The following is a 10,852-nucleotide window of genomic DNA, read 5'->3' as shown; positions in this document are numbered from 1 at the left end:
GTTTACAAACAACCATAGAAACAGCTTTACTGTAGAGGCTCGACACGGGGTTATAATATAATATTATAGTTAGCATATATTTGATGACATTCGACCTTCACTTTTTAAAAAAAATATTATGAAGAATGTGTTTGTTAAATGTTAAATTAATTTACACGTGTTTTACTTTTCATAACAATGTGGAAAAAAATTACGGTAAAAAATGTACTTTTTGTTTCTTCGTTTTTCTCATTATGATGTAACATGAGATAAGGTCGATTTCTATCCAACGAGGCTCATATATACACTTGTTTTAACATGTACATGCACTTCTTAGTTTAAGTAGGACAAGCACATAGTCAAGAGTGCCCCCCCCCTCCTCAATTCAACTTGTTTTTGCTGTTGTTGAAATGATCTTTTGCTGTTACTTTCGTAAGGAATTACTATACCACTGCTACGAAGGAGAGGGGGTATACTGATTTACCTTTGTGTGTCGGTCCGTCCGTCTGTCTGTCTGTTTGTCTGCCTGTGTGTCTATACGTAGCAAATGTTTGGTTGCAGTTTTCTCAGTAACTATTCATTGAAGATGCTTGAAATTTTAGCACAGTATTTGCTAAGGCATGCCATATGCATGGTGGGTAACAATTGAGTTTAAATCTGATGTCAACTTCCTGTTTATCCGTGTGTCTGTCCGTACCATACATAAAAAAATTCGTTGAAGTTTTCCCTGCAGAGATAAGTGTCCTACACATAAGAATGACACTCAAAATTCAGTATGTAATTTAAAGATTTTGTGATTTTGTTCTTCCTCATTAAGGCACAGAGGTTAAAATAAGTATTAGGGAAAGTGCAATTAGATGGAAAGAATATAATAATACAAACCACCGCCGCTCTTATTAGGTCCAAAACACTGTCCGTAGGAGCTATGCCAGTGAACTCCCTATAAGCTTTTGAAATTCAATTAATCAACAGAGAACCTCATTTTGACTCAAAGTGAGTGTAATATTAATACCTTTAAGTATACATCGATATATGACAGGAAAAATATAATTATCTGAAATAATTTTCTGGAGGGTTAAAGTGAGGGGGCAATAAAAGTTACCACCTCCTCCTCCAATATGTTAGAAAGGGGGGCTTGATTTATTTGTAATGTTTTTTTTTTTCAAGTTAAATAACTTCTTGTCCCCCGCTTGAAAAGTGGGGGATAATAATTTGGGTCTGTCCATCCATCCGTCTTTCTGTCTGTCTGTAATGCTTTCATTTCCACACAATATCTCGAGAACCCTTTGAGCTTATGTGATGAAATTTTGCAAGACAACTCTCTATGAACTAAAGAAGAGCCCTATTGATTTTGAGGTCAAAAGGTCAAAGGTCAAGGTTATAAATTCAAAAATTCTGTTTGTTAAAACACTTTCGTTTCCACACGATATATCAGAACCCTTTGAGCTTTTGCAATGAAATTTTACATAACAACTTCCCATGGCCTAAGGAAGAATCATATTGATTTTGAGGTCAAAAGGTCAAAGTTCAAGGTTGTATATTTATACATTCTGTCTGTGTGTAACACTATCCTTTCCGGGCGATATTTCAAGAAGATTTTGAGCTTTTGCAATGTAATTTTATACCAAAACTTCCTGGGACCTCTCTCACCCCTCTCAAAGTGTCCTTCCCCATTTGTTTTATTAGTATTTATTGTATTATATGTCACTATTTTTAGCACAGGGGCATGAGGAGAGTTATTACGTATAAAACAGGTTCTCGATGGCTTTATATTCTTATTACATCTTATTAGAACTGTTTAATCAAGGTTAAATTAGACACCATGCATTGTGTAAAATTTTGACAATATCGAACGTAAATACATACATGTATCTGACTTCATCTTTGCATATAATTTTCGCCGGTTTAAAGGGGTTCCGTGGTGTAGTGGTATGTCTCTCAGTTTTACATGTGAGAGGTCCCGGGTTCGAAACCCGGACGATCCATTTTCTTTTTTTTCGAAATACTTTTTTTTTACTAAGTGATAGTATTCAGCATGTGAAATGAGGTATTTATGAGGTCTGGATTGTACAAACTCATAAAATCATCATTACAGTGTGATAAATATTCCATATAAAAAGAATCTTCTATACACATACCGTGGTAATAAAGAATAAGTAATCAAATCTTTATATCCATATTGGCATATTTTACTTGCTTCAGTATAAATGTATACATTTAATAATTCTACAAATTCAGTCAGGGGGATCCAATCCCCTCCTCCCCCGAACTGTGCATGGTTTACTTTTTCCTTAAGCGGGGGACACAAATTCTCTAAATTAGCTTGTTATACCCCCCGCTTGAAAAGTGGGGGTACATAGTAATCGGTATTTCCGTCCGTCCGTCCGTCCAGCTATACAGTTGAGAGGTACATTGTGCATTTTACGGAAGGTGCGGGGTTATCATTTTGCTTTGTGAGGTTATTAATAGTACAGTGGTGACTTGAGAGGTTTCATTAGGAATTCAAACAAATGGTATATTGTGGGGTTAAAGGTCAATATTTGTGGGGTTAAAGATCTATATTTGTGGGGTTAAAGATCTATATTTGTTGGGTAAGAAATTAATTATTTAATAATATCTAGTCAACTTCACAGGCAACTAATTAAAAGTACTTAAAATTGTTACTGTTTATCTGAAGAACTTAGAATGGATATAGCAATAACATTTTTCAACTACTGCATAGCAGTAACAATGCAAAAAAATGTGTTTTATTTGAGGATAACTGTTGCATCAAAGTAAATTAACCCATCATGTTTTCACATGAAGATGATAGACAAGAATATTCCAGAAAGTGTTAAACAAACAACCCCAATATGCTATATAGATATAACAGACAACACTAACCCCATAAATTATAAGACAAACAACCCCAGTGTGTACTCTTATATAGATAATAGACAACACTAACCCCATTAAGCGTTTGGACAGCAACCCCACTATGTACTCTCATAAAGATAATAGACAACACTAACCCCATAAAGTGTTTGGACAGCAACCCCACTATGTCCTCTCATAAAGAAAATAGACAACACTAACCCCATAAAGTGTTAGGACAACAACCCCACTAAGTACTCTTATAAAGATAAAAGACAACACTAACCCCATTAAGTGTTTGGACAGCAACCCCACTATGTACTCTCATAAAGATAACAGACAACATTAACCCCATAAAGTGTTTGGACAGCAACCCCACTATGTACTCTCATAAAGATAATAGGCAACACTAACCCCATAAAGTGTTTGGGCAGCAACCCCACTATGTACTCTCATAAAGATAATAGACAACACTAACCCCATAAAGTATTTGGTCAGCAATCCCACTATGTACTGTTATAAAGATAATAGACAACACTAACCCCATAAAGTGTTTGGACAGCAACCCCACTATGTACTCTCATAAAGAAAATAGACAACACTAACCCCATAAAGTGTTAGGACAACAACCCCACTAAGTACTCTTATCAAGATAAAAGACAACACTAACCCCATAAAGTGTTTGGACAGCAACCCCACTATGTACTCTCATAAAGATAACAGACAACATTAACCCCATAAAGTGTTTGGACAGCAACCCCACTATGTACTCTCATAAAGATAACAGACAACATTAACCCCATAGTGTTTGGACAGCTACCCCACTATGTACTCTCATAAAGATAATAGGCAACACTAACCCCATAAAGCGTTAGGACAACAACCCCACTATGTACTCTCAGAAAGATAATAGATAACACTAACCCCATAACGTGTAACAACCCCATTATGTTCTTATATACATAAAAGATAACATTAACCCCACAAAGTGTTAGACAAGAACCACAATATGTTCTGATAGAAAATATCAGACATCTTAGTAACCCCAGAGTGTTAAACAAACAACCCCGCTGTGTTCTCATGTAACAGATACCAGTAACCATATGAATTTAAGTGTTTGAAAACCCCAGTATGTTCTAATATCAAAAAACTCTACCAGGGACTGGTAATAAAAGAACAAGTACCCCCACTATGTTCAATGGCAACTTCTCAAGCCTTTCTGACTAGCTGACAAACGACCTCGAATGTATTAGTTAGACGCTGTGGCAACAACCCCCCTTTTAATGATCTTCGATATAAATGCATGAAGACCTTTTATCTGTGGAATATGGAGTTTAACTTTATTCAATGCTATGATATTACATAAAATATACTATAAAAGGGACTTCTTACTTCCTCTATCCTATATTTGAAAAAAAAACAAGAAAAGCATAACCTTTAACATCAGGTGATGTTAATACACTCGAGGTTGTTTTTCCGAACTCTGACGGAAAGACCCTGAGTGAGATGATGCGATTGCCAGTACGTCATATCCTTTTTTTTACTATTGGAAATACTAAACAATACTCATAATACTTTTTCCTATTTTGATAACATACTCGAAAATTTGTTTTAAATATTTTTCAAACTATTTTTAATTGGATAATCTCTTTATCTTTACTGATATTTCTAATGAGAATTTTTCCTTTGGATCTGCTGGTGCATGAATTTGAAGTGTACATTATGCATCAAAAGCATTCATAATTACATTGTAAATTAATAATAATAAATAAAAGAGATGATCCTGATTTTTAAAAAAAAAATTTAATCAAACTTTTCAGTTGCTCGATAAGTTGAACACAGATAAGAAACATGTCAATAAATGTTGAACACAGAAAAAAAACCCTCAAAATTTGAGACAATCTTCATAGATGTATGACATGTAAAACAAGTATATAGTGAGTTGTCAAATAACTCTAAAACTTGCATGTTATTGCTACTTATTATAAACAAAATATATTAATTCAAATGAAGTTTTAAGAAAAAAAAGTGTAGTCTAATATCTCATCATTTTGCATTTTAAAATTGTTCTTCAAACAAAAATAACGATGTACATCCTTTTGGAAAATATACTCAAACTTAACAGCTGCACCCCCACTCCCATCCCCTAAAATAAAATGAAAAAAAAAATGCACTTGATTTATAATTTTCAAAAAAATAAAAATCAAACAACATAAATGTACATTTCAGTTTAATAATTATTTCTCACATTTAAAATGAGATTACTAATTAAAAAAGACGAAAACTATGACTTTAATGTTTAGAAATTCGCCATGCCGAACGCAATGTTCATAAAAGATCCTTTTGTCTTAAAGCTGAACACTACTCATAAACATAAGAAATCAGAGATTACATAGCTCAATTCAAAAAATGATTACTTCAAGTAAGACACGGTCTCACATTTAACTAATAATCAAGAAGTTAATTTAAGGTTTGCAGTAACTTGAGAATAGACATCCAAATACTTGAAACTTGTTGCCCATCAAGAAAATGTCATTCAAATCCACGCCCCATGTAAATGTTATCTTTTTTAGATCAACTTTCAAAAATCGATTCATCTTTTTCTGAAAAGTAAGTCAGGTCCTGAATGTCGCCGTCTGGAGAAGGCAATGGCAAGAATGAATCGGGATTGTGCTTGTTCTTCTGAAAATTCTTTAACTCATACTTCATGTATACCTGTCAAAAAAAAAAATACAGTAAAATATATTTTTAAATGATAATGTTGAATTTTTTAAAGGTTATGCTTTAATTTATTGTAAAATAATATTGTTGTCTTGATTTTATGGGCACTTATAATAACATGTACTAACCATCTATCTGGATGTCTTTAATAGTTGCTTTCCTTAAATTTGTGAACTATATTCAGATCACGAATTGTGTGTTCAAGTCATAGGTTTGTTCTTTCAACTTTATGAATGTCCGACGCCTGCTGGTGTTGCTGCAACAATAGAGTGGCCTTGATCATCAAAGTTCCACTGATGTTCACTTTCAATAGTATCTGAACTCTACAAAGGAATACAGAAGCAAATGTTTATTTAAAACACATACAAAAATTCCGAGTTACTAATTAAAATTCATCGAAATTTATTTATAGCATAGTGTCATGTACTGTGAACTACTTTCTTATATTGGTAAAAGGTGAAAAAGTACAGTCAAACTTGATTTAAGCTTTGGGAAGTCCAGAAACTAGCCACTTAAGACAGGTGGCCTCTTATTCCAGTTTGCCCAGGAAGTAGCCAGTCGGTCAATAAATAAACAGCAATAACCACTACAGTTGATTTAATTAAACTTGTCAATTTCACAAGACCTTTGTATGTGTGTATATATATTAATCCTAGCTTATTTAAAAAATATCAAATTAAAGAATTCCAAATTTTTAAGGTTTTGTGCATGTTTCTGTTCCTACAAAACAGTTAAACTTCATACATTCAAAAGTGTTCAGGGTTCCAGAAACGCACCCGGTCCACCGGGGAGCCCCGGTAAACTTTGAATGGGACCGGTAAAATCTTAATTTTATCGGTCAAAATGTCCGATGTTTTTTTTAACAGACTGTATAACGTTTACATATAATCTTAACAAAATCATTTAATTCAATTGTCCTGACAATAAACAAATGCAAAACTAAAGGAATGAAAAAAAAAACGTCAGGCCTCTCATGGGCGCGCCAGATCTTGTTTAAAAATAAAATGTAGACGGTGATTGTCTACTATAAAAAGCTTCATATTAAAAATAATAATTTCCATAAGTCTGGGAGGAAAAACAGTTTTAAAAACACTGTCAAACAAATATTTTCCCTCTGATAAATATATGCACTCTGTATAGTTCTGACAGTAAAAAAAATGTGACAATCTACTTTCGTTTTGAAGGACGAATTTGCAGGGTTGCAAGAGTTGCCTGCTATTTCTGCTTGATTACAGACAATTTGTTACCATTTATTATTTTCTCTATAATTTAATCTATCAGCATGATAATATTATACCAACTTCTGGATTTTTTTTTAATGTATTTGATAGCATTTAAAATACATGCGCGTTTTTCCCCTTTTCTAAAAATAGAGGACTGACTTGAATGTAGTAAAACGACAACAAATTCACTTAAAATCATGATTTTCATGATAAATTTGCATATCTTTATATAATTAGTACATATTTTTAACTGTGTGGAGGTTGTATAATAAATTTTAACTAGTCAGAAATATCGGACGTTTTCCAGGCTTTTTAAAACGAGTTTGATATTTTACGTAATATTTTTCCTGGCACATAAAATACCAAAATCCAAAATCCAAAAGAAAAAAGCCTGTAAAAAAACATATTTTCCAAACAATCAACCAAGAGTTGTCATCTTGCAGATTTTATTTAAAAAAAAATTTTAAAAATCTGTCAGAAAGGACATAATAATTTTATACGATGAATTAAGCTTTGGTCATCACACGCCTTCGGCGAAGTCAAATCCTGCATACACAGGCCTTATAGAAAATATTTTAATAATTAAAAAAAAAAATCTGCATTTGCCATCTTTTTATTTACACATATTTTTTATTATATCGTTACAATTTCCAATCCTATAATATGTTAAATTTACAAACAAAAAAATTTATGTCCGGTGAATTTTACAACTGTCCGGTGAATTTTGAATATTTACAGGACAATTGTCCGACATATTTTTGACTAATTTCGGGAACTCTGAGTGTTCTTTTGTTACATTCAAATACATGATAATTTATTTACAGTATTAATTCAAGAAGAAATACATGTGCCTTACTACTATCTATTTTTTTAATAAGAAAAAATACACAAGCTTTAATTAAAAGACAGTTTAATGGTGAATTAAATAAAGTATAAAAATTTATTTCAGAAAGTGTCAATAAAATCCATTTAAAAACTTCACTATCATATGTTCAGGTAATGATAAGCAGTGTAACCCCCCCCCCCCCCCCTTCAATTAATCCTCGATCAACTACTTTGCTGAAGTTTTAAAAGTCTTGTAAATTTTAATACTATTTTTATAAAGCTGTCAGAATTTCTATCTAACATACAGACACACAAAAAAAATTATTCAATTGACCAAAGATTTGTATTAACGCAGTTTAAAATCATTCTACTACAACACAGGTGTCAAGTGCAGTAGAGCGTAACTAATGCCTATCGATCGTCTCCTGATGGTGAAATTCACGTGATAATCATGCTATACAAAACAGAGTTGCAATTAGAGCTTCTACACAGAATCAAAATCTAACAGGTGTAAAAATACTGATAGACCTGTATTAGCTAAGTTACATATTCTCACTGTAAATATTCAAAGTAAGGATGAATTAATATTGTAAATTACAAAATGTAGCTTTAAGCTTGAATTTCTTTAAGTTTAGCTATGGAAAAACTATTAATTGTGATTTAATTCTTTTAAATTTTCAATGGTCGATCTTGAAAAATAAGTACAAATTGATCTTATAGGACAATTATATTTTTTTCATTAACACAAACAGAGTTATATATACGTATCTAAAGGTAATTTGTTTAATTTCTTTAATAGGTGAATTTTTTTATCCGGCACATAATTACTCAAGCGACTGTGTAAGCAATGTGACATATTGGGTATTTTAACAACTGATTAAAATTTCCTACACTCATTTATAAACATTGATTTCATTTATCAAATTGATATACCACTAAATTTTACAATCTAATTATACAACCCCATGTTGATTCCTACGAAGCCTACTTGCTGCGAAGATTTATTGCAGTGACATTAATTCCATTTTTCCATTCTGATTTTCTCTCTATAGATTAAGGTACGATTACAAGTACATGTAAACAAATGTGTGAAGAGTAGATTAAACAATTGGTACGTTTCTAGAATGAGTTCAGAGAGAGAGAGAGAGAGAGAGAGAGAGAGAGAGAGAGAGAGAGCAATTATACTACGAAACAGGGTAAAATTAAAGCCAAAAATATTCAATTTGAAAAAATTTAAACACGGAAGATTTAAAAATTAATCGGTAGGGGCGGAAGAGGCGTGAAAAATCCAGAGATTTTGTCTCCCGTCGGAAGAATCTCATGTATTCATGTTATGAGATATCTGCATGTATTTACCATAGATATAGAGAAAATTCGAATTAAGAAAAAAAACACGATCGTTTTTTGAAGTAAATAAGCCAAGTAGTACTCCAACACGGATAAAATTATGGAGATTTATTGACAGTTGGAGCATGTTATATGGAAAATTTAAATGGTTTCAATTGGATTTTTATAGCAAAAAACGAGTGAAAATACGTACCAGGTGTGCTTTGCATGTATTGCATGTGTACAAATAATATTATCTTTTTTTTACTGGCCAACGGGGCGACCCTCTTGCAGAAAACCACTAGCCCAACCCCCGGGTATCGGTCGATTTTCATTGCAGACCTCTGATTAAAAAAGAACTATCAGTGCATTCATTGTAATTTTTTTCACAAAAGCCCGTTTTCAATGCTATGTGTTTATGTGGACTACAAGTGTCCTTTCCTTGACTTTAAATAAATTCAACTGCATAATGTACGTATGAAGCATGTCAAACAACTTACAAAGCTTTTTTCAATGTGGTGCAACAAAATAGTAAGACTTACTGCATTTGCTTTTTGTGTTTCCGAATTTCCTCACTGCTAATACAAACTTCCGTATTCTGCGCATGCGCAGTTAGTTTTAAATGTATGCGCATGCTCAGGTATTCGGAACTCCTCGATTCAATTACCGAACTCCTCTAAACAGCAGATTTCTGAATGTCTGAGCGTTTTTGGCTAAGGACATGTCCAAAATTTGGACAAAGTCTTTGTGAGGTTAAATCTAATTTTAGGTTTTTCGACCTCATAGAGTAATTTTGAACGTAATTAGACCTCTTCATTATGGGGTTAACCCCACAGTACCCAAAAAACCCCACACTGCTGGAAAATACGTTAATTTTACCCCACAATGTACCTCTCGTAAGAACAGCTGTACGTCCGTCTGTCCGTCCGTCTGTTACGCTTTGGGGTACCCATCTCTTATCCGCAACTCCTCTCATACCACCGAATGAAATTTGATGAAACTTTCACAGAATCTTTATTACATATTGCCATTGTGCACCTCCTATTTTACTTTTTGATCCGACAGATATTTTGGGTTTCCCGGCCACAGGAAAAGATGGACTATTTCACCAGTTATAACCATATGGGAGGCGGGGGGTATCATTTAGTGAGCTCATCGCTCACAGTACCTCTAGTTTTTATCTAAAACTATTTGGAAAGCTTCTTAGAAATATTTTCCAGAACATAAAGTCTGTGATAAATGGAATACTGAGATGTCCTCATAAAATGTGACAAAATCAAATATATCTTTCTTTCTCAGCTGTAATTTGGGCACATAAATCTATGATTTCAACAACGACCATTTTACATTTCCCCAATTTGACTGCATGTACGTAAAAGGAACTCCTCTCCACTGGAAATTGCCATATTTCCCTATAAATCTTTAATGTATTCCTTCATTATATATTGTTTCAGTAAAGTGTACACATTGTATTATAAATTTGGCTTAAATTCAACTGTGACAGTGTTTGCTATGACAAAGAAATCTTAATAATTAAATAATTTTTTTCTTTGTTGCAATAAAATAATCATATATTAAAGAAACTAGATGTACTGTGAGCAATGAGCTCACTAAATGATACCCCCCGCCCCCCATATGAAAATAATGGCAGTGTCCATGTTTTGCTCTGGAAAATCAAAAATACATGTCAGATCAAAAAGTAAAATAGCAGGTGCACAATGGCAATATGTAATTAAGAATCTGTGAAAGTTTCATTAAATTTCCTTCCATGGTATGAGAGGAGTTGCGGATAAGAGATGGGTACCCCAAAGCATAACAGACGGACGGACGGAAATCGACAGATGCTGAGATGGTTTACCGGTATATAATTTTCATCAACATCTGATTTTATATAAGATTGATAATATGCCTATACTATTAATATT

At 33.1% G+C, this 10,852-nt stretch overlaps 1 long non-coding RNA gene across 1 annotated transcript; it reads right to left on the bottom strand.

The window, feature by feature from the left end:
• Positions 1-4,660: 4,660 nt before the first annotated feature.
• Positions 4,661-9,502, bottom strand: LOC134270390 (uncharacterized). The gene is made up of 3 exons (XR_009992811.1): positions 9,428-9,502; positions 5,682-5,876; positions 4,661-5,547 (listed from the first exon to the last, which is right to left on the bottom strand). It is a non-coding gene; the product is annotated as an uncharacterized LOC134270390 (long non-coding RNA).
• Positions 9,503-10,852: the final 1,350 nt, after the last annotated feature.

The sequence above is a fragment of the Saccostrea cucullata genome, unplaced genomic scaffold, assembly GCF_032062105.1.
Source record: "Saccostrea cucullata isolate Sc308-1 unplaced genomic scaffold, CSIRO_AGI_Scuc_v1 ctg20527, whole genome shotgun sequence".
In the NCBI taxonomy this organism is placed as follows: Eukaryota; Metazoa; Mollusca; class Bivalvia; order Ostreida; family Ostreidae; genus Saccostrea; species Saccostrea cuccullata.
Note: the sequence above shows the minus strand (reverse complement) of the source record. Positions and strands in the feature narration are given on the sequence as shown.